Source organism: Aotus nancymaae, unplaced genomic scaffold, assembly GCF_030222135.1.
Source record: "Aotus nancymaae isolate 86718 unplaced genomic scaffold, 86718_ANA_hifiasm-v0.15.2.pri h1tg000108l, whole genome shotgun sequence".
Taxonomy (NCBI): domain Eukaryota; kingdom Metazoa; phylum Chordata; class Mammalia; order Primates; family Aotidae; genus Aotus; species Aotus nancymaae.
The window spans coordinates 27777909-27802312 of NW_026988523.1; the positions used below are offsets into that span (position 1 = coordinate 27777909).

The 24404-nt window shown below is 40.0% G+C and overlaps 1 pseudogene; it reads right to left on the bottom strand.

Annotated features, from left to right (window-relative positions):
* Positions 1–1348: 1348 nt before the first annotated feature.
* Positions 1349–1686, bottom strand: LOC105730626 (large ribosomal subunit protein mL53-like; annotated as a pseudogene).
* Between the last annotated feature and the right edge of the window lie 22718 nt (positions 1687–24404).

The following is a 24404-nucleotide window of genomic DNA, read 5'->3' on the forward strand; positions in this document are numbered from 1 at the left end:
GTCCATGTGTTCTCATTGTTCAGCACCCACCTATGAGTGAGAACACGCAGTGTTTTATTTTCTGTTCTTGTGCCAGTTTGCTGAGAATAATGGTTTCCAGGTTCATCCATGTCCCTACAAAGGGTACGAACTCATCGTTTTTTATGGCTGCATAGTATTCCATGGTGTATATGTGCCACATTTTCCTTGTCCAGTCTATCATTGATGGGCATTTGGGTTGGTTCCAGGTCTTTGCTGTTGTAAACAGTGCTGCAATGAACGTACATCTGCATATGTCTTTATAATAGAACAATTTATAATCCTTTGGATATATACCCAGTAATGGGATTGCTGAGTCAAATGGAATTTCTATTTCTAGGTCCTTGAGGAATCGCCACAGTGTCTTCCACAATGGCTGAACTAATTTACGCTCCCACCAACAATGTAAAAGTGTTCCTATTTCTCCACATCCTCTCCAGCATCTGTTTCCTTGGGATGTTTTAATGATCGCCATTCTAACCAGCCTGAGATGATATCTCAATGTAGTTTTGATTTGCATTTCTCTAATGACCAGAGACGATGAGCATTTTTTCATATGTTTGTTGGCCTTATGTATGTCTTCTTTTGAAAAGTGTCTGTTCATATCCTTTTCCCACTTTTGAATGGGTTTGTCTTTTTCTTGTAAATTTGTTTTAATTCTAGGTAGATTCTGGACATTAGCCCTTTGTCAGATGGGTAGATTGCAAAACTTTTTTCCCATTCTGTTGGTTGCCAGTTCACTCTAATGATTGTTTCTTTTGCTGTGCAGAAGCTCTGGAGTTTAATTAGATCCCAGTTGTCTATTTTGGCTTTTGTTGCCATTGCTTTTGGTGTTTTAGTCATGAAGTCCTTGCCTATGCCTATGTCCTGAATGGTTTTGCCTAGGTTTTCTTCTAGGGTTTTTATGGTGTTAGGTCTTATGTTTAAGTCTTTAATCCATCTGGAGTTAATTTTAGTGTAAGGTATCAAGAAGGAGTCCAGTTTCTGCTTTCTGCACATGGTTAGCCAGTTTCCCCAACACCATTAATTAAACAGGGAATCCTTTCCCCATTGCTGGTTTTTATCAGGCTTGTCAAAGATCAGATGGTTGTAGATATGTTGTGTTGCCTCCGAGGCCTCTGTTCTGTTCCATTGGTCTATATCTCTGTTTTGGTACCAGTACCATGCTGTTTTGATTACTTTTTTTTTTTTTTTTTTTGGTAGCAGAGTTTTAAGTTTTATTTTGCACTCCGTGGCCCTCCAGACAGTGATTTGAATGATTAAGTGAAACTCTTCTTAGGTTAAGTGTCCTAGTCCATGCTAAAATCATCTTGTTGGTCTCTTCTGCGCTTCAGCGACCAGCATCAGCGCCCGGCATGTCTCCGCTGCCCGCGCCTCCCTGGCCGGCTTGTGGGCAGCGAAGGCAGTGAGCATTTCCAGAGCGGTGAGATGGGCGCCGCGGATAATCAGGCGATACGGGTCTCGGAACAGCACGTCCACGCAGGGCCTGGAGCCCTCGTGCCTCACGTCCGCAATCACCGAGCAGTTGAGATTAGTGGAGCGGACCCTCTTGCTGCTCACCGCCTGGAGGAAGGTCCTCGTTGATTCCACGTTTTTCTCCAAAGGATACAATTGGATTCGAACCTGCTTGACAGCGCTCAGACCAAGCTGAACCAGGACAGCCGCCATGGTGACCTCCGCCCCGGCAACTATATTTCTTAAGAAAGGTGAAGGGGAGGAAGGCAGCAAATCACACTGAGTCAAGAGGAGCAGTGGGAGTGGAGAAGGAACAAAAAAATCTAAAACTGGTTGTGATCAATTAGTTGTAAACACCACTATACTCGGACCAGCCGTTAGGCAACTGTTAATCTACTTTATGTCTCACGGATTTGCCTATTCTAGGCATTCAGCATAAATGGAAATATACAATGTGTTATCCTTTTAAGACTGGCTTCTTTCACGTAGCATAATGTTTTCAAGTTTCACCCATACAACAGCATGTTATCAGTACTTCATTCCTTTTCATGCCAAATAGGATTCCATTGTATGAGTATACCAAATTTTATTTGTCTGTTCATCAGTTAATGGACAAATAAAAATATGTACAATATTTTATCAGATGCTTTTTTTTTGAGATGGAGTTTCACTCTGTCACCCAGGCTGGAGTGCAATGGCACGATCTTGGCTCACTGCCACCACTGCCTCCCCGATTCAAGCAATTCTCCTTCCTCAGCCTCCTAAGTAGCTGGGATTACAGGCATGCACCACCACGCCGGGCTAATTTTGTATTTTTAGTAGAGATGGTGTCTCTCCATGTTGGTCAGGCTGGTCTCAAACTCCAGATCTCAGGTGATCCACCTGCCTCGGCCTCCCAAAGTGCTGGGATGACAGGCATGAGCCACCGCACCCAGCCTCACATGCTTTTAAGGGGTAGATATATCCTGACACTGGGTACTGTTCTTCTCAATTGTGAGAAATAAACTACTGGCATATAAACTTAGCATACATTTATTTATGGTAAATCAATAAATCACTTACCACGAAGTCTCACTGAAAGGCTTGGATTTCTGGCTTTGGAGGTGGGGCTTGTGCTCCCCACAGTACTATGGAGAGAATACTCTTTGGTACAACTGGCTATTGACCTCCATGCATCACGAGGAGGACCTCCATTCCAGGAGCTGCCTACAGCATAGTCATTGCCTAACGCAAAATCACTCCACAGCTCATTCTTTTAGGACCATGTATAGACACCTGTGGACGGTCCTTTTGGGAGCTGGTGTTTCTACTTTTTGTATTTTATGAATAATGTTCCTAAGAACACTTGTGTACAAGTAATTAGTGGACATATATTTTCATTTCTTTAGGGTACGTACCTGGGAGTTGAATTGCTGGATCATATGGCCACTTCCAATTTCTTCACATCCTCGTCAGCATTTGGTATCTGTCTTTTTCAGGATAGCCATCCTAGTGAGGAAAGTGGTATCTCATTGTTTCGATTTGTATTTCCTGGATCGCTGATGATTCTAAGGCCTTTACTGGGTGCCATCTTTGGGCTTCTTCAGATCTGGAAAAACCCATGTTGTTAGGAGATTTCTGAGCTTTAGACATATAACTCTTAATGTGTGTAATGTTTTTATCTTAATTTTGGTGCAGTTAAAATACTGCAAGATTTTCAGACTTACGCCTTCTCCCCATCTGGGCCCTACATAGACGTTTGATGGCTCTGCCTTTTTCCCCTTCAGAATTCCACAGCAAGCAGTGCCATCACCAGGCAAAGATCAGGGGCCCCGAAGGCCTGAGGGGCGCCAGTGGGAAAGAAAGGAAGCACCGTATGCAGGGGGCAGCCCTGACTAGGAGCCCCTTAAAGCTAAGACATCAAGCATGCTGTAGTACTGTACCTCCAGATACATGTCCCTCTGGTGGGGCATGTGGCATGAAGAGGCTCGGTCCAAGCAAAGCCCATGGCCATGGCCACCAGAACAAACAGAGAAGACTCCCTCATGTGTTGTAAAATCCAACGAAATAAGCCCACATCCGTGCACACCTTTGCACTCACCAACGAGGAGAAGGAAAAGGCCGTCTTTCAGGCTTTAGCCACCACAACTCCTGACAACAAATCCAGTACCAAACTCCGTTCACAAATGTCCCAAAAGAGAGAGAAAGCTCATCCCTTCATTGTGTGCTGGGAAAAGATGATTGTCACGACCTTAATGAATCCAGTAGAGAACTAATTGCTCTTCATTTCTACATTTTCTGATCAAGCTGTTGCCCTTGAATTGTATTTGTACTTGGAGGAATCCCAGAACATCTACTTAGAGAGAGATTAGATGGATACTCCCCAAGGACAGTCCACAGGCGTTTATACGTGGCCATCCTGGAAGAAAGAATCAGGGAGTCATCAAAGAGGATTTTTGGTTCCCGCGTTAGGCAATGATTATGCTGTAGGCAGCTCCCGGAATGGCAGGTCCCCCTCATGATGAATGGATGTCAACGGCCAGTGGTGCCAGAGTATTCTTTCCATAGTAGTGTGAGGAGCACAAGCCCCACCCCCAAAGCCAGAAATCCAAGCTTTTCACCAAGACTCAGCTGTAAGTAGTTTATTTATTTATCATCAAAATTGAGAAAATCTGCCCAGTGTCAGGATATACCTACCCCTTAATAACATATTGTATATTATGCTTATTTTAATTACCATTTTGATAGCATTTATGCAATGACACATTTTTAACATCTTCTCTGTGTGTATACATTTCTACAGTACTATTTATAGAATCAGAATAGAACTTACTTTAGAAATTAGCTGCTCCAGAATCTAAAGAATGTCTGAGTGATTTAAGTGAGATAATATAAGTGAAAATTGTTTCATGGCATAATAGAAAATGCAAAGTCTTAGTGCCCTATTTTTGACAAGCAGGATAGAAAGGAATAATTTTCTGGGAGAAAGCATAGGGATATATTTCCACTATGATATATTACAGTATAACAATAGGTACAGACAAAATAATTGTTTAATGAAATATGATTAAATTTATACAAAACATATATTTGGAAACATATTTATTCATTAACTAGGGGTTCTCATCTTTATGTGGCAACACGTTGATGTTTGGGGAGATGTGTTGCAAGCAATTTATTAAGTATAATAAAGCCTAGAAGCTTATGAATGATTTAGTTTACCTATAATCCTTTTTATTAGAAACACATATTTAAAGTTGTTTGTAAATAATTGCATTCCCAATCATTTGACTTAGAGACTATTGATTGATTGGGAAAGAAAGAAGCAGAGTTGCTGCTTGCTGGCTGCGAACTGAGCAGAATGTGCCACGTGGTCTCCATTGGAATCACTGCTCTTACAGAGCCATGGTGCCACATTTATGCCCCAACAGGCTGTTCTTTTCCTCAGGTCTCTAAGATGTTTGCACCAGAATGGTTGAACAGAAATGTCCTCCAGATGTCAGCTGAGATGTCTCTTGTTAATCTTTCTCTGTAGTTCTGACTAAAGTGCTGGATTTTTATATCTTTCTTATTCTCCTGACTTCCACCTGAGTTGTTTGTGAACAGTCTTTGAGCCCCAAGCTTTGGGTCCCCGTTCAGCTTCAGCAGACAGGGAGTTTGGATGCCATTGGGAGTATCAGGCTCTGTGATGCCAGGGTCAAGGACCTGAGGCACCTTCTCATACATAGGGCATTGGAGGCCAGTCCTTCTCCACTCTGTCATACACATTCATGAGAGGGGGCTCCGAATTTGACAGTGGCTTTATGCTATATCGGGCATAGGCTTGGGAGGAGTGCAATTTTCTGTGAGACCCCTATAGAGTTACCCTCTTCTCAAAATTAACACAGGTTAAGAAATGCCAATCTATGTCGTGTTTCAGGCAGAGAGAGATGTTGAGAAATATATGCCCAATAAATACCGTATGCTGTCATCATGGGGCTGATAGGGCAAATATAATTGGTGGGAAAGTAAATAGTCAATAATTTCATCCTGCTTTTAATTCCAATAAATTCATTTGATCAGCGTTAACATTAACTTTTGCTTTGACTTATCTTGTTTTGTCATTGCTACTGACTGAACTGATTCCCAGGAGATTGAAAAGAGGTAAGTATTTTTGCTATTTGTCTTTTCGCTCTTTATTTTATGGAATTATGGAATGCAAAACAGAGAACTGGAAAGAGTATGGCCTTTAGAATCAGATGGGCCTGGATTAAATTCCTCACTCTAATATACTAGCCAGGTAACTTTAAGCATCAGTTTCCTTACTTGCAAATCTTAGTAAATACCTACTATATAAGGTTGTTGTGATACATACATGAGACCGTGTGTGCAAAGCACCCAGTGCGGTTCCTGGTACTTTGTAAATACTTAATAAACAGTAACCACCATTATATTTGGGGCTATAGTTACTGTCAGTCACAGGGCTATGTAGGGTTGGGAAGAAAGCTGGGATTGCTTGTTAAGCCAATTTCTGTTATTTGGTCAATCATATACATGGGAAATTTTTCAGTGAGCATGTGCTACTTTTGGAAATTTTTTATTTTAAAAAATATATAGGGCTGGGCGCGGTGGCTCACACCTGTAATCCCAGCACTTGGGGAGGCCGAGGCAGGCTGATCACGAGGTCAAGAGATCAAGACCATCCTGACCAACATGGTGAAACCCCGTCTCTACTAAAAAATACAAAAATTAGCTGGGCGTGGTGGTGTGTGCCTGTAGTCCCAGCTACTCGGGAGGCTGAGGCAGGAGAATTGCTTGAACCCAGGAGGCGGAGATTGCAGTGAGCTGAGATTGTGCCACTGCACTCCAGCCTGGTGCCTGGCGACAGAGCAAGACTCTGTCTCAAAAAAAAAAAAAAATATATATATATATATATATAAATAAAATATATAAATAAAATTCCTATATATTTTTTCATTTTAAAATTGAGTGGAAAGATCTTCACTTGAGACATGAGTTAATCTTCTTTGCAGGAGATGCAGCAATCCAGCCTCTATTTGATTATCTCCAGTAGTGGTATTCATTACTCACTATATATTACAAAATGCTTGCTTATGTAGTCTAAACTCAATTAACAAAACAAACACACTTCAATCAAGTATAAATGTGGAGATTTCAATTCAATATGCCAAGTGGATTACCAAGAAATCCTTGGAATGAAGCAAGTAAGCAGAGTTATGAGCAGGTGACTGAATATTCATATGTTGGTATGAAAAGGGGTTGTTGCTCAGTAGTCAACAATGAGTCTCTGAGTTCAGAATAGCAGGATAAACTCTTAAAATCTCAGTTTTCTTATCTGCAAAATGGGGTTAATAAGAGGATTTACGCTTTTTAGTTGTTTTTGAAATGGAATAATCCGTGAAGATTGCCTGGCACATAGCACAGTCTCAACAAGTATTTAATAAGAGGAATCGTGATGGTATTAGTCATATGTACCAGAGGTCAGGAAAACACAGTGCCTTACCTTGAGGTGACCTTGATTGGCTAATCACGTATTTTCCAGGCAGCTGTCCAGTGCTGAATAGGTGAGAAGAACAAGATCATCTTTTCATCATCACCATAGGCTGTTGAGCGAGAAGGGATCTCAGAGGTCAACAAGTCTGGATCTTTGTTTAGGAAACAATGAAACAGAAGCCTAAATCATACTCTAACAGAAGTAAATCTCTAGGTTGGCTCCTTTCATAATTTTTAAAGAATATGTGATTTGAGACAAATGGGAGAGGGACAAAAGCTGGAGCTTTCTCAGAAGGAAAGAGCCAATTCTAGACACCAGCCTCCATGACTTTGCTCCTCTGCTCTCTTTACCGCAAACGATTATCCCCATATTTCTGCCTGTTTAAATCCTTTAAGGTCCACTGCAGTACTGTGTCTTTAAAGAATTTTTGGTGTCTCTAATCCCATAGACATTCTTCACGGCACCTCTGTATTCACCAAACATTTATTGAATGCGTGCTTGTACATGAGACTCCAGGCTACTTTTTCATACAGAATTGAAAGGTTCAGACTGTAACTTCAGGATGATCATATTTATATTCTGACTTATAAGTTGGATCTAAATCTTGAGTACACCTGCACATAAAGACGGGAATGATAGACACTGTGAACTACTATAAGTGGGAGGGAGGAATGGCAGCATAGGTTGAAAAACTACTTTTTGGGTACTATGCTCACTACCCAAACCCCAAACCTCAGCATCCTGCAATAGACCCATGTAACAAATCTGCACATGCACCCCAGATATTGAAAATAAAAGTTATAATTATTTTAAACAAAAAAAAAGATGGAATTGGGTATTGAGTGTCCTATTTCTACAGGTGTTTAGCCAGGGGCTATCTGAACAAAGATTAGTAAAGAAAAATAATAATCATCATTGTAAAAGTAAACAAAATGTCACAAATCTCTCTGCCTCATACTGTAGTTTATCTTCCCATTAGATTGTTTGTTTATTGAAGACAGGAATTAAGTCTTACTCCCCTTTGGGTCTCTTCATAATACCTATTATAGAGCTGTATTAGACCCTATAGAGAAACTAAATTGGTTTGAATTAAAAACTAGCCACTACCAAAGAAATATTATTGGAAAATGCTGAAAGAAAATAAGAATTTCATAGCTTGAAGAATTTTATAGCTGGAAGGCACTTACATGTTGTAAGAGGTAGTAATTTGTCTTTCTTTTTTTTCTTTACACTAGCAGCATAGGTGGGATGTAAAGGAATGAAAGAAATACTAAATGGTGGAATACATTTCTGAGATGCAACGGAGAATTTTTCTTGACAAATTTATTAAGGAAAGACTTTAAGCTACTAATTTTAGGGGCAAATGTAGTTCTTTTAGGTGGGAAAAGCCTACACTTGCCACTCAAGGGCGATCCCTGGGTCAGCAGTGTGGATATTGCCTGGGAACTCATTGGAACTGCAGGTTATTTACATGCACATTCAAGTTTGGGAACGCACTGGCCCGCATGATGACCTCTGAATAGCCTATCTGGTTCTAGGCACTCATATTATAGGGAAGCATAGAAATAGAAATCTAGGCCAAGTGAAAATAACTCATATAAATGGCAATAAATTAACATCGCCACAAGCACCAGAAATAATTTGGATTTTCTTTTAGAGAAGTTGTCCTGCGTCCTGGTATTCTGTGTGTGTGTGTGTGTGTGTGTGTGTGTGTGTGTGTGTGTGTGTGTGTGGTTTAAGTAGATCAGCAATTTACCGGCAACATGAAAATTAGATTCAAAAATTTTAATCATTGCTTTGTGTTATTGAAATTAAATGTAAGTAGATGTTTCCCTGATGTGCTGTAAGGATTTTTACAATCACATCAGTTACTCTAGTTTACTTTATGCTCATTTTGTTTCTTTTGAGGATATAAACCCCTTAAGGTTAGTCAACAAAACATTTCATTTATTGCCAAAGCAAAAAATAAAAAAATAAAAATCCTCTTTTAAGACCCCTAGGCTTGTTTATTTTCCACAGTTTATATTTAGATTTAAAAATTATTTATGCTTAACTTCAGTACCAACTTCCTATTGAAATTGAAATACTTTAAGCTCCTGAAGTCCTTGAGATTTAGAATTTTTAATGAAAGCTCTACGGGCATATTAATCACATGCCTTGCATTCTCAGAATCAAAGATAAAAATGCATGGGCTTTCAAGACCATAGAGCAGTTTGCAAATATAAGATATTACCAGGTATCACTATTAATAATTATTACATGACTTAAACACTCTGTGCCCCAGTTTATTAATCTGCAAAATGGAGGTGGTAGGTTGTCTTATAGGTTATTATATGAATCAAATAAGTTAATACATGTAAAAAACTTAGATGTAATACATGCAAAAAGTTAGCACATAATAGAGATTTGATTAGTGTTAGCTATTATTATCTAATGTTTGTTCCTACCCATTACTTAGTTTGGAAAATACTGTTTGAATTCAGGTATGTAAAAATGTTGCATCTTTTCAAAGTAACTCGTTGGGTTTTGATTGGATGCATTATACTAAAATCAATTTGATCATTAAAGAAAAACACTTTGAAACTATATTAAGCAAGATTTTTTTTTTCTGAGACAGACTTGCTGTGTCACTCAGGCTGGAGTGCAGTGGCACAATCTTGGCTCACTGCAACCTCTGCCTCCCAGGTTCAAGCCATTCTCTTGCCTCAGCCTCCTAAGTAGCTGGGATTACAGGCACATGCCACCATGCCTCAGATAATTTTTGCATTTTTAGTAGAGATGGAGTTTTACCATGTTGTCTGGGCTGGTCTTGAACTCCTGACCTCATGATCTGCCCCCCTCGGCCTCCCAAAGTGCTGAGATTACAAGCATGAGGCACCGTGCCCAGCCTAAGCAAGATTTTTTTTAAAACCAGTTTTTTGGTGCATAACCAGTCTAAGAATATTCACCCTCACATTATTTTTTTGTATGAAATCTATGTATCTCCATGTGATCATGGAGAATAAAGTCATTATTGTACAGGAGAGGGTTTACATTGAGGCTGCCTGTTCCTAGGAATCAGAATATAAATTCTAAGGAGCAAGAGTATATTGTTTTACAGAAAGTGTCATGCATAGGTGGTGACTATAAATCATAAATTTTAATGATGACGGTGATTGTCCCAGTCCTTTTTGCATTGCTCTAAAGGAATACCTGATGCTGGATAGTTCATAAAGAAAAGAGTTTTATTTGGCTCACAGTTCTTCGGGCTGCACAAGAGGCATGGCACCAGCATCTTCTGGTGAGGGTCTCAGGAAGCTTCCAATTACGACAGAAGGGGAAATGGAGCTGGCACGTATAGTGGCAAGAGAGAAATAACGAGAGAGAGAGAGAGAATAGGAGATGCCAGGCTTGTTAGCAATCAGTCATCATGTGAACTAATAGAATGAGAACTCACTGGAAGGACGGCAGCAAGCTGTTAGTGAGAGATTTGCCCCCATGACCCAAACCTCTCACTAGCCCCCACTTCCAACATCTGGGATCAAATTTCAACGTGAAATTTGGAGGGTGAAATATCCAAACTATATTAGGGATGATGAGGAATAAGAAAAAATAAGGCCAGGCACAGTGGCTCACCTTGTAATCCCAATAGTTTGGGAGGCTGAGGTCGGTAGATCACTTGAGCCCAGGAGTTTGTGATCAGCCTGAGAAACATGTCCAAACCCCATCTCTGCGAAAAATACAAAAAGTTAGCCAGGTGTGGTGGTGGTGCGTGCCTGTAGTCCCAGCTACTCAGGAGGCTGAAGTGGGAGGTCAACAGCCTGGGAGGTTGAAACTGAAGACAGCCGAGATTGCGCCACTGCACTACAGCCTGGGCAACAGAGTCAACAGAGCAAAACCCTGTCTCAAAAAAAAAAGGAATTCAAAAAAATAGATTCACATGACTACTTATCCCATCTTATCCCCCAGCCCACAAGAAATTAGATTAGCCAGTCAGACTAAGGAAAAAAGTTATATAGAGACATACAGAAAGAGATTTTTTTAATGCTCCATGAATATCTTCCTCAGGAACTGATTTCAACTAATATGAAGTCACATTTCAAGACCTTTGTAATAAGTATTGTGTGCGACCTCAGAAACTATATTTTAGGAAATCACTGAAAATTTATATTCAGTTTTCTAATTCAGATATCCATAGACTGGGTGGTGTTCGGATCAGTTTCCCAAAGTAAACTCTTACGGAACCACCTTCCATGAGGAATTTTATTTCTTCCTGTGAATACATCTAAACATCTACCTACAAAAGAGATTTTCATATCTACCTTTCTGATATGAGGAGTTAAAAAAATACATGTCACTAATTTTCAAATGACTCAAAGTTTATACAGTTAACAGAGAAAACAGAGTAAAATACACACACAACATAAGAAATTTCTAGGAGTACATGCAGATTCCTAGCTCAGTTCTAATGCTGATTTACTAAAAATCATTGCTAACAAGGGGCTAATAATGGAAATGCTTATTATTTAGGGAATTACAATGCCTACAGCTGACCCGAATAAGGTGGTATTTTCAAATCTTTCCTGGATACCTGTTCACCACATTTTCTGTAAACACTGAGAGCACAAGATTCCTACCTTAGCCTTCCTCTCCACTCGCTGTATCTATTCTCCCTGATGGAATTTATGTACAGCTTTGCTGCAACACTCGTCTTCAGGATGACTCCCAAATCCATAGCTGCAGTTTTAGCCTGTCTCCTGAGGACAAATCCTGTGTTTTGGACTGCCTAGTGGGAATTTCTGCATGGAGATCCCACAGTTATCTAACATTCAACATCATTCAAATCTAATGCAGTATCTCCTCCCCCCGACCTGCTGTACCTCAGGCATTTCCTGCTTTAATCAATGATCCCACCATCTAGCCAGCCTACCAGCCCACCCAAACTGATTCCATGTCCTCACACGTCCTCACCACCCATGGACTTCAAAGTACTTCAAACATGGCTTCCTCTGAGAACTAGAGCTTTGGGGATTTTCTCCAAGCTCTGAAACATCTTCAGGGATAGGTCGTTTCATTTTAATCTGTTTTTAGCACTCAAACTACTCTTTTGGATCAAACAATGGTGTTTTTACCGGAGGTACAGGGACTATCAACAATAGGTAGACTCTGCTGCTCTTCTTGCCCATTCTTACACCAAAGCCTGGCTTCCAGGCAGACCTCTGGGCTCTCTGCTGGCCGTGAGGGAAGGAGAATATTTCCTGAGGTCCCTATTGCAGGAGGACTCAGTTATTTCTGTCCCCAAGGACCTTAACCAAAAAGGCAGGCCTGCTACAGCTTCACACAGCCTAGTTCTGTGCCCCAGAGCAGCCAATGCCCTGCCATCTCCTCTTGAGTAGCTAATGAGGTTGTGCTTAAAGTACAAATCACCAGCCTCCTCGAAATTCATCTTCTAGAGCTTGGCAGCAACTAGATAGGATTGTCCCACTAGCTTCTTGCAACCTGGTAGGAATCCCTGGGAACAGACAATGCAGCTGTAGGGTAAGGGGCTTCCAGAACTCAGAATCTGGCAACCTCTCCTCCGCTGGTAGTAATGAAGTTCTCAGATAAGTTCACTAGTGTTCCAGAGACCTCAGGGATCTTTCTCCTGTAGCAATTTGGCCAATATAAATCCTCCAAGCGTGGAGGATTGTTTGGCCTTGGCTGAGCAGGTCCACGCTATTTTACTTGTGATTTCTGACAACAAAGTTGCCTGGGATACCAACCTGCTATCCTATTACTTACGGGACAATGTTGTCAGACATGGCCTCTTACAATAAAATGCACACACATACTCACACAAACACACATACATCCCTTGTGAACATGGCTTTGTATCTGGGGTCGAGGCCCCTCGTGCCTACCAATCCCATTTACTCTTCCAAACAGATTGTTGTCATGAAATGACATGATATGATTTGTAAAAGGTGCTACGTACTGAGCAATAATTACGGTAAACAAGAAGCAGAAAAATACTTGTCTTAGTAACCTAAAAAACATTTAGGTCTGGTTTTGACCAATCCCGAGATGAAAATTGCATTGAAAAATGCCTCTTATTCAGCAAACCACCATAGCATATGAATACCTATGTAACAGTCCTGCAATATCTGCATATGTACCCCAGAACTTAAAATAAAAAATAAAAAGTAGAAACTTCCACAAAAAAAGAAAAATGCCTCTTACTTTTATCTCTTTCCTTATTTTTATAAATCAAATTATAATTCACATTGAGTAAAATGCAAAAATCTTCACTATATAGGTTGATAAAATATTACATGCATATAAACTACCAAAATCAAAATAGGAAAAATTTAAATCATGCCCCCAAATTCCTCTATGCTCCTTTCCACATAATACCACCTTCAACCCCCAGAAATAACCTCTATTTTTACTTGATCACCATTAGTTTTGCCTATTATTTAACTTCATTTAAATGAAACATACAATATATATTCTTTTGTGTTAGCTTCTTTCACTCAACAAAATTTTTTAGATTCATCAATATTATTACATGTATCAGTAATTTGTATTTTTGAAAATAACTATATATGAGGTACTGAAATTACTGTATGAGGTACCAAAATTTATCTATTCTATTTGAGCTATTATGAATTCTCATACACATTTTAAAAATGAACTATGCACTCTTATTTTAAAAATATGCCCAGGGTGGAATTATTGTTTAATTTTATTAGAAATGAGTTTTCAAAAGCAGTTGTATAGATTTTGAATTTCAGCTTAGACATATAGAGAGCTGGAGAGTGTGTTACTTTTACTATAACAACCAAAACAGAAAAAAAAATTGCTAATTAATGACTTTTCTTGAACCTATTAGGAAATTGAGGTTGCAAGACAAACAACTAAATCAAAATCTGGAGAGAGATAGGCATTATAAGGACCGATGCATTCTCTCCCCCTTGGGACAGAAGCCATTAGATGCCATTTGAACTGATAAGAAGACTCAGATAGGCTGGGCACGGTGGCTTGTACCTGTAATCCCAGCACTTTGGGAGGTCAAGGCGGGTGGATAGCTTGAGGTCAGGAGTTCAAGACCAGCTGGGCCAACACAGCAAAACCCCATCTCTACTGGAAGTACAAAAGTTAGCTGGTGTGGTGGCACAAACGTGTAATTCCAGCTATGCATGAGACTGAGGCAGGAGAATCACTTGAACCCCGGAGGTAGAGGCAGAAGTTGCAGCAAGCAGAGATCACATCACTGTACTCCAGCCTGGGTGACAGAGTGAGACTGTCTCAAAAAAAAAGGAAGACTTCAATAAAAAATGTTTAATGAATTGCTAAATACTAAGCGTAGGCTATCATAAGAGTGAAAAGTCCCTGAGGACCAGAGACATAAGAGGGTTTATACCTTCTTGTTTTCTCTTCATAAACTACCGGATGTTCACAAGGAAAACCAGAAAGAATTCTGAGAATGCTTCGAAAATAGTGCTATTATAATATTAATATAGCACTGGTATTCAGGGGAAGAGGGAAGGGAAAGACAGCAGTAAGCCAAAATGCCTTCTAGAGCCATCGTCTGTATTTTTCCTACAGAACAAAAGCTGTAATCTGCAGGGACAAGAACAAATGCAAAAACCTGTCACCTGAGGGCACTGGAAAACAAATCAATGAAATTGAAACAATAGAGAAAAATCTGTGAAAACAAACTAGTTCTTTAAAAAGAGCAATAAGATTGATAAACATCTAGGCAGGCTGACTAAGAAAAAAAGGAAGACACAAATTATAAATATCAGGAATAAGACAGGAGCAATCAGTACTGACTTCACATTAAAAGGATAATTATGGAATACTACAAACAGTTCTATGCTCATAAATTTGACAGCAAAGATGACCATTGAGGTTTTTTTGACATGCTTTTTGGCCACAAACTAAGTCTTCTTTTGAAAAGTATCTGTTCATGTTCTTTGCCCACTTCTCAATCGGGTTGTTTTTCTCTTGTAGATTTAAGTTCTTTATAAATGCTGGATATCAGACCTTTGTCAGATGCATAGTTTATAAAAGTTTTCTCCCATTCTGAAGGACGTCTATTTACTCTTGATAGGTTTGTGTGCTGTGCAGAAGCTCATAAATTTAATTAGATCCTATTTGCCAATTTTTGCTTTCGTTGAGATTGCTTTTGGTATCTTTGTCAAGAAATCTTTGTCCATTCCTATTCCAGGATAGTATTGCTTAGGTTGTCTTCCAGGGTTTTTATAGTTGACTTTTACATTTAAGTCTTTAATCCATCTTGAGTCGATTTTTGTATACAGTGTAAGAAAGGGGTCCAGCTTCAGTCTTTTGCAAATCGCTAGCCAGTTATCCCAGCACCATTTATTGAATAGAGATAATCTTTTCCCCATTGTTTGTTTTTGTTAGCTTTGTCAAAGATCAGATAGTCATAGGTGTGTAACCTTATTTCTGGGCTCTCTATTCTGTTTCATTGGTCTATGTGCCTATTTTTGTGTTAGTATCATGCTGTTTTGATTACTGTAGCCCTGTAGTATAGTTTGAATTCAGGTAATGTGATGCCCCCAGCTTTGTTATTTTTGCTTAGGACTCCCTTGGCTATTAAGGCTCTTTTTTGGCTCCATATAAATTTTTAAATTGTTCTAGTTTTGTGAAAAATGGTGTGTTAGTAGTTTGATAGGAATAAAATTGAATTTGTAAATTGCTTTGGGCAGTATGGCCATTTTACTGACATTTATTGCAAACTATCCATTAGCATGAAATGTTTTTCCATTTGTTTGTGTCTTGTCTGATTTCTTTGAGCAGTGCTTTGTAATTCTCATTACAGAGCTCTTTCACCTCCCTGGTTAGCTGTATTCCTAGCTATTTTATTCTTTTTGTTGTAATTGTGAATGGGATTGCCTTTTTGATTTGGCTCTCAGCATGTCTGTTATTGGTGTACAGGAATGCTAGTAATTTTTGTACATTGTTTTTATATTCTGCAACTTTGCTGAAATTGTCCATTAGCTGAAGGAGCTTTTGGGCAGAAGCTGGGGGTTTTTTAGCTGTATAATCATGTTGTCTGCAAATAGCAATAGCTTACCTTCCTCTCTTCCTACTTGGATGCTCTATATTTTTTTCTCTTGCCTGATTGTTCTGGCTAGGACTTCCTATGTTGAATAGGAATGGTGAGAGAGGACATCCTTGTCTTGTACTAGTTTTCAAGGGAAATGCTTCCAGCTTTTGCCCATTCAGTATAATGTTGACTGTGGGATTGCCATAGATGGTTCTTATTTTGAGGTATGTTCCTTCAATACCTAGTTTATTGAGAGTTTTTAACGTAAAAGACTGTTGAATTTTATTGAAAGCCATTTATGTGTCTATTAAGATAATCATATGGTTTTTGTCTTTATTTCTGTTTATGTGATGAATCACATTTATTGATTTGCGTATGTTGAATAAACCTTGCATCCCAGAGATGATGCCTACTTGATTGTGATGGATTTGCTTTTGATGTGCTGCTGGATTCAGTTGGCAAGTATTTTGTTGAGGATTTTTGCATCAATGTTCATCAAGGATATTGATCTGAAGTTTTATTTTTTGTTGTCTCTTGGCCAGGTTTTGATGTCAGGATGATGCTGGCCTTATAGAATGGGTTGAGGAAGAGTCCTCCCTTCTCAATTTTCTTTGGAATAGTTTCTGTAAGAATGCTACCAGCTCTTCTTCATATATTTGGTAGAATTTGGCTGCAAATCCATCTGGTTCTGGGCTTTTTTTGGTTGGTAGGCTATTTATTACTGATTCAATTACAGAGCTTGTTATTGGTCTGTTTAAAAAATGAATTTCTTCCTGGTTCACTCCTGGGGGGATGCATTTGTCCAGGAATTTATCCACCTCTTCCAGATTTTTTAGTTTGTGTGCATAAAGGTGTTCATAGTAGTTTCTAGTGGTTATTTTTATTTCTGTAGGATCAGTGGTAACATTCTCTTCATTACTTCTAATTGTGTTTGTTTGGATCTTCTCTCTTTTCTTCTTTATTCATTTTTTAAATTTTTTTATTAGTTTCATTTCATTAGTTTTTCATTTTATTAGTTTCATAGATTTTTATTGGTTTTTTGAAAAAAGAAAAAACCATCTCCTGGATTCATTGATCTTTTGAACTTTTTTTATGTCTCAGTTTCCTTCAGTTCAGTTCTGACTTTGTTTTTTTCTTGTCTTCTATTAGCTTTGGGGTTGATTTGTTTTTGATTCTCTAAATCTGTCTCTTGTGATGTTAAGTTGTTAATTTGAGGTATTTCTTTTTGATGTAGGCATTTAGTGCTATGAATTTCCCTCTTAATACTGCCCTAGCCATGCCCCAGAGATTCTGTTATATTGTGTCTTTGTTCTCATTAGTTTCTAAGAACTTCTTGATTTCTGCCTTAATTTTATTTACCCAAAAGTCATTGAGGAGCATGTTACTTAATTTCCATGTAATTGCATGGTTTTGAGCAATTTTCTTAGTCTTGATTTCTGTTTTTATTGCACAGTGGTCCAAGAGTGGGTCTGGTATGATTTCAGTTCTTTTGAATTTGCTGAGGTTTGTTTTATGTCCATCTAAGTGGCCAGTTTTAGAGTATGTGCCATGTGGCAATGAGAAGAATGTATATTCTGTTGTTTTGGGGTGGGGAGTTGTATAGAGGTCTGTCAGATTTATCTGGTCCAACATTGAGTTCAGGTCTTGAATATGTTTGTTAGTTTTCTGCCTCAATGATCTGTCTAATATTGTCAGTGGAGTGGTGAAGTCCCCCACTGATATTGTGTTGGAGTCTATGTCTCTTCATAGGTCTCTAACAACTTCCTTTATGAATCCAGATGCTCCTGTGCTGGGTGCATATATATTTAGAATAGTTAGGTCTTCTTGTTGAATTGAACCCTTTAACCATTATGTAATACCCTTCTTTGTCTTTTTTTATCTTTGTTGGTTTGAAGTCTGTTCTGCCTGACATTAGGATTGCAACCCCTGCTTTTTTCTGATTTCCATTTACTTGGTAGATTTTCCTCCATTCTTTTGAGCCTATAGGTATCATTTCCTGTGAGATGGATTTCTTGAAGACAGCGTACCACTGGGTTTTGCTTTTTCATCCAGCTTGCCACTCTTTACCTTTTAAGTAGGGGTGTTTAGCTCATTTACATTGAAGGTTATTATTGATATATGTGAATTTGATTCTGTAATTGTGTTGTTAGCTGATTATTGTATTGACTTGTTTCTGTTGTTGCTTTACAGTGACATTGGTCTATGTGTTTAAAACTGTTTTTGTATTAGTTGGTAATGATCTTTCCTTTTGATGTTTAATGCTCCTTTCAAAATCTTTTCTAATGCAGGTCTGGTGGCAATGAACTTTCTCAACATATGCCTATCTGAAAAGGATTTTAATCTCCTTTGCTTAGGAAGCTTAGTTTGGCTACATATGAAGTTCTCAGTTGAAGATTTTTTTTTCTTTAAAAATGTTGAATATAGGTTCCTCAATCTCTTCTGGCTTACAGAGTTTTAGCTGAGATATCTCCTGTTGGCCTGATAGTGTTCCCTTTGTCAGTAACCTGCCCTTTTCTCTCTAGCTGCCTTTAACATTCTTTCTGACATTTTAACCTTGGAAAATCTGGCAATTATGTGTCTGGGAGATAATCTTCTTGTATAGAATCTTGCAGAAATTCTCTTAATTTCCTGAATTTGACTATTGGCCTCTCCAGCAAGGTTGGGGAAGTTTTCATGAATGATATCCTGAAATATGTTTTCCAAGTTGTTTGCTTTCTCCCCCTTCCTTTCAGGAATGCCAATGATCTGTAAATTTGACCTCTTTACATAATCCCATACTTCTTGGAGGTTTTGTTCATTCATTTTTATTCTTTTTTCTTTATTTTTGTCTGTCTTATTTCAGAGAACTAGTCTTCAAATTCTGAGATTCTTTGCTCAGTTTGGTTTATTCTGCTGTTAATACTTGTGACTGTATTGTGAAATTCTTGTATTGTGTTGATCAGCTCTGTCAGACCGATTAGGTTCTTTTTCAAACCACCTATTTCATCCTTCAGTTCCTATGTTGCTTTATTGTGATTCCTACTTTCCTTGGATTGGGTTTTGCTGTTCTCCTGAATCTCAATGATCTTCATTCCCATCCATGTTTTAAATTTAATTTCTGTTATCCAAGCCAGTTCAGCCTGGTTAAGAACTCTTGTTGGAGAACTCATACAGTCATTTGGAGGACATACAAAACTCTGGCCATTTGAATTACCAGAGTCCTTGCATTGCTTTTTTTCTCATTTCTGCATATGGATATTCCTTTAACTGCAGTATAGCTTGAGTACATTCAATAGACTTCTGGATGTTTTCCCCTGGCTGAGGCCATGTGCAGGGTCTCTATCTGAAGCCAATTTTTTTGTCTCTGGTTTCATAGGTGGGTATGTTAGTGAGGTATTTTTGATGTTGAAGCTTTGTGGTGTGATCTAGTAGGTGGCATTCGGGCTTATTGATCAGCCGGTAGACTTGCTCAGTTGTGTAGCTTCTCTGTTTCCCCATGGCTGCAGCTATGTTTCCTTCAATCCTCTGAAAGTGTGGGTTCCTCTCCCACTTGTGCACTGGCTGTAGATCATGGCTTGCCACTCCTGGACCGCCCACTGTAGCTCTGGGATGATTTCAGCATTTATGCTCCTTCCCCAACTCAGAGGCAGCAGAGGAAGGGATCTTAGTAGTGATTTTGACCAAACGTCTTTTGCTTGTCTCTTGAGGGCTCCACCTGAAAGATGGAAGATGAACTGGGCTCCTCTCCTTAAATGACTGCAGTTTGTTGGAGATGTGGATAAAGCACTTAAGGTCTTTGTTCTTTCATTAGTCTGAAGGCAGCAAGGGCAGTTCCACTGCAGACACAGTGATAGAGAAGCTTTCAGTTGCCCCTGGAGGCTCTTCCAGAAAGTTGCTAAGTTGCTACTGACTCAATATCTCTGGGAGCAGGTGGCTGGAGGCCCAGGCCTAGAGAACCTGCCCAGTGAGGAGATATGGGAATGGGAACCCATTAAGTCTAGCCAATTTTCCATAGGGCTGCTGTGGTATGTTGGGGTCCCTCTCCAGTTCCCAGTTGTCTTGAATTTTCCAGTACCTGGAGGTATCATCAGTGAAGGCTGCAATACAGCAAAGATGGTAGCCTGCCCCTGCCTCTGGAAGCTCCATACTAGGAAAGTGTGGGCCTGTTGCCCATCCAAATGCACTGTAGGAGGTGGTTGGAGACCTGGTCAGGAGGTCCCACCCAGTGAGGAGGAACAGGATCAGGAACCTACTTTTAAAAGCAGACTGGCTATGTTTTCATAGAGCATTTGTGCTGTTCTGGGGGTCTGCTTCAGCTTCCAGTCACCTCAGACACTCCAAAGCCACCCAAACAGCAAAGGTAGTGGTCCACCCCTCCTGCTGGGATCTCCATCCCAGCAAGGTTTGAAATCTCTGTCAGCCAGAGAACACTGGTGAGGGCATCTGGAGACCCTGGTTGGGAGGCCTTACCCAGTGCTGAAGAATGGGACTGGGGACCTGCCAGAAAATGCAGACTGGCCATGTTTTTGTAGGGAAGCTGTGTGGTGTTGGGGTCCACTTCAGACCCTGGTCAGCTTGGACTCTCCAAAGCCCAAAGACTGGAAAAGCTAAGTCACCCAAATAGCAAAAATGGCGGCCTGCCCCTTCCCTGAGGAGCTCTGTCCCAGGGAGGTGCAAAACTACTACCAGTGGCTGGGTGGAATTCCAAGCCCGTGGGTCTTATCCTGTGAGGTGGCCGTGGATGTGGGGCCTGCAGACTGTAGCTGATCAGCCCCCGGGATTCAGCCTCTTTCCTAGGGGTATATATGGGGGTCTAACCTCCTGCTTTGCTGGAGTTTCAACTACTTTTGCTGGGAAGCCCAAAGAGCCTGAGCATCTAAAAGGCTTCCGGGTCTCTGCAAGTGCTGAGTGGCTGCTCTGTCAAGACTCCATGTAACTCTGTGTGTCAGACTGAAGGGCCTGGTGGAGTGGGTTCATAAAAGGATCTCTTGATCTGAGAGTTGCAAAGATCCATGGGAGGAGCATGTTCCCAGGGTCACACATTCACTCACTACTTCCCTAGGCAGGAAAGGCTCTCTTGGCTCTATGTCCTTCTTGGGTGGGCCACTGTCCTGCCTTGCTTTTCTCCATTCTCTGTGGGTCAAGTCATTTCCTTGATTAGTCCCAGTGCTAGTACCTAGATGTTTCAGTTGAAGGTGCTTTATTTACTTGCCTCTTCTGTTCCCCTCCCTGACAGCCATGCACACTAACTGCTTCTGGTCGGCCATCTTGGCCACCTCCTCAATTTGTGTGTCTTCTTTGGTGACATGTCTATTAAAACTTTGCTAATTTTTGAATAGAGAAATTTGACCTTCTATTATTCAGTTGTAATAATTCTTCATATAGTCTAGATACAAGTCCATTAACATGTATATATACATTTGCAAATGTATTTTCCCATCCTGTTGACTGCTTTTTCACCTTCTTGGTGATGTCCTTTAAAGCACAAAATATTTTAATTTTATGAAGCCAAATTTATTCATTTGTTCTCTTGTTGTATGCGTTTTTTGTGTTACACCTAAAAAGTCAACTGCCAAACCCAAGGTCATAGAGATTTATTTCTAATAAATCTCAGTCTGACACACAGAGCTATGGGGAGTCTTGGCAGAGCAGCCACTCGGGCACTTGTGGAGACCCAGGAGCCTTCCCTCTGACCTGGAGATACAACTTTTCCCTGAAGAGCTGCTAGGCTAGTATTTTTTTCCCTAAGAGTTGCATAGTTGTAGCTTGTACATTTAGGTCTATGATCCATTTTAAGTTAATTTTATGTATATTACTTAGAAATGCTATAAATGATGTTTTGTAAGCAAAACTCATTTGTGAGCTGGAGACTGCATAACACATGACCTTTTGAATAACCCAAGATTCACCTTGATATTAATTGTGATGAATAGAAATATGTCAAACTTCTATCCTATCGTAAACATTCATGTAGTCATTAATTCCACAGCAGGCACTGAGCACTTGTTTTATGTCAGGTTCATTTTAGGCACTAGAGTAACAGAAATGAAAAGACACATTTCCCAGCCTCAAGAAGCTCACAGCCATAATGCTGGTTATGTTGCTCTGTCGTTCTATGATCCAAATTGCGATTTCTTGATTTTTTTGAATTCTGCTCCTTACCTGTTTCTTTCAAGGCCAGTCTGAGTACTCTCCGTGTTCTTCCCATGGTTACATGCTAACAGACCTCACTACCTCAGTCTCTCTAGGTTTGAAATCTCTGTCTTGATGCTTTTATTTTGGGAAGCAGGCAAAGAGGGTTGTTCTTCACAAAATCTACTAGTAAATGTATGTGTGAGTAAAATGAACCATTCATTCAGGTGCCAGGCACTTTTTAAAAAATAGGCAGCTGGGCTACAAAAGTTGAATCTCGCTACAATATTCCTCTTTTGTATGCCTGTTGGCTATGCCCAGATTTCATACAATTTGCATGTCTATATTATGACATTTCTAAGGTTTCCTAATAAGCACTATTGCTTCTTAGTGAGTAGAAATAACAAATTATTAATGGCATTTTTGATCCCTAATTCTGACACTGTCAGATGTTTTTTGTCCTAGTTTTGTTGCAGTGAACTATTGCAAGATTATTCAAGCCTTTTGCCTTCCCTTTGACCTGGGGGCATAACTTTGCCCTGAAGAGCTGCTAGTTCTCTTTTTCTTTTCTTGTATGCCAGAGGCAATTGCTGTTAATACCAGGTTTGGGAAATGGCAAGCAGAATATCAGGGGACCTATGAACTGCAGGAAGCTGTGGGAAAGCCAGAAGGCACAACATTTAAGAGAGCATTTTCAATCAGAGCATGGGTTGTTCCTAAGAAAGTGGTGTATTATTGGAACCATAGCTTTGGTGCCAAAACACAGGTCAGTGTAGGCTGGTAAGTCAAAAGAAAAGGGAAGGTGTGATATGAAGTCCATGAATCTCTGTGTCCAAGGACACCAGCCCAAGTGGAAGAAAAAGTCAATGTGTGAAGTCTAAGTTAGCACGTGGGCTGTGGTTGGTGTACTGAAATCCAGGTAATTAATACATCGGAGAGGTTTGTGTAATCCCAGAACTTTGGGAGGCCAAGGCAGGTGGATTGCTTGAGCTCACAAGTTCAAGACCAGCCTGGGCGACATGGCAAAACCCCATCTCTACAAAAATATACAACTTAGCCAGATATGGTGGTGCGTGCCAGTAGTCCCAGCTATTTGGGAGGCAGAGGTGGGAAGATCACTTGAGCCCAGAAGGCAGAGGTTGCAGTGAGCTGAGATTGTGCCACTGCACTCCAGCCTGGATGATAGAGCCAGACCTTGCCTCAAAAGAAAAAGAGGCAGAGAGAGAGACTGAGGTAGTGAGGTCTGTTAGCATGTAACCATGGGAAGAACACGGAGAGTACTCAGACTGGCCTTGAAGGAAACAGGTAAGGAGCAGAATTCAAAAAAATCAAGAAATCGCAATTTGGATCATAGAACGACAGAGCAACATAACCAGCATTATGGCTGTGAGCTTCTTGAGGCTGGGAAATGTGTCTTTTCATTTCTGTTACTCTAGTGCCTAAAATGAACCTGACATAAAACAAGTGCTCAGTGCCTGCTGTGGAATTAATGACTACATGAATGTTTACGATAGGATAGAAGTTGTCTACTCCTAGACTTAGTTGTTTTTGTGGATGTCTAAGGTTGTGGGGTATACACAATACTCCAAAGGGGAAGGACTCTGCAGATGACTAAAGTTGGAGACCGTTGCTTACACGGTGGGCTGACTTTGGTCCATTGAAGAGTACTCACTGTCAATACTCAATAGTCAGAAACACAGTGATTGATTAAGATAAACAGAAAATGCAGTAAAGGTGCAAGTTTGCATAAATTAGGAAAAGAGTCAAGAAATGATGACAATTTGGTGGCCTGACCAAAGTTATACTAATGAGCTTCAACAATCAGCCATTCACAGGGAGTCTAATTGGAAACTTAAGTTATGGAGAATGGCATATTTTCACGATCTCTGCCCTCTTAGAGCACAGAAGAGAGCTCCAGGGGAGCTGAGATGGAGAGCTAATCTTTTCACTGGGTGTGTAGGATAACCAACACAAAAAAATTCCTGTGTTTCTTACAAATGCAAAGATTTAATCAGAGAATTCCCAACCCTGAAAATTACAGACCAGAGGATGATTTGAAACCAGTGTCAGAAGCACCCTACACCGAGGGACTGTCTACTGTTCATCAGTAGATGAGCAGTAATTGATTTAATCCACTGAGAAGAAATGTTTGAACTCTTACAGTGTTATAAATAATAACATTTATATTACATAAGCGTCTGAGCATAACAATAAAAACTCATGGTTGGTAGGAGTTGCTAAGAGTGATCTCACTGGATGTAGCAGTCCAGCCTCTGCCTGAGTATCTCAGTGATGAGGAGCTCATCACTCCCT